The sequence below is a fragment of the Gavialis gangeticus genome, unplaced genomic scaffold (assembly GCF_001723915.1).
Source record: "Gavialis gangeticus isolate Ggan-Ray unplaced genomic scaffold, GavGan_comp1, whole genome shotgun sequence".
NCBI lineage: Eukaryota > Metazoa > Chordata > Crocodylia > Gavialidae > Gavialis > Gavialis gangeticus.
In genome coordinates, this window is record NW_017728992.1 from 27595195 (window position 1) to 27595525 (window position 331).

Genomic DNA, 331 nt, shown 5'->3' on the forward strand with positions numbered 1-331 from the left:
GAACTCCTGAGGTCCCTTTCAACCTTAACTTTCTATGATTCTATAAATTAAATGTCTCTACATGTGGTTATTATTTAGGTTCTCTACCAGAAGAACAAACTTCTGAAAATTCTAGAGTATCTAAAAGTGTGTATGCAGCTTAATTAAAGCCCAACTCAGTGTATTCTGGTCAAGTACACCATTCAAGCACCTTTGGACAGCAGAATGCTGAAGGCTAGGTAAGTATAGTGAATAGCTGCAAACATAAATCTCAGCAGCAGCATCTACAAATGTAAAACCCTGGGTTGACTTGTTTTTCCAAAAATCCAGCTGTCCTAAAATGTAACAGGAT

General features: G+C 37.2%; 1 protein-coding gene across 1 annotated transcript in view; it reads right to left on the reverse strand.

Annotated features, from left to right (window-relative positions):
• Positions 1 to 331, reverse strand: part of CDH18 (cadherin 18) — a 627153-nt gene that overhangs the window by 81412 nt on the left and 545410 nt on the right. The window lies entirely within an intron of this gene.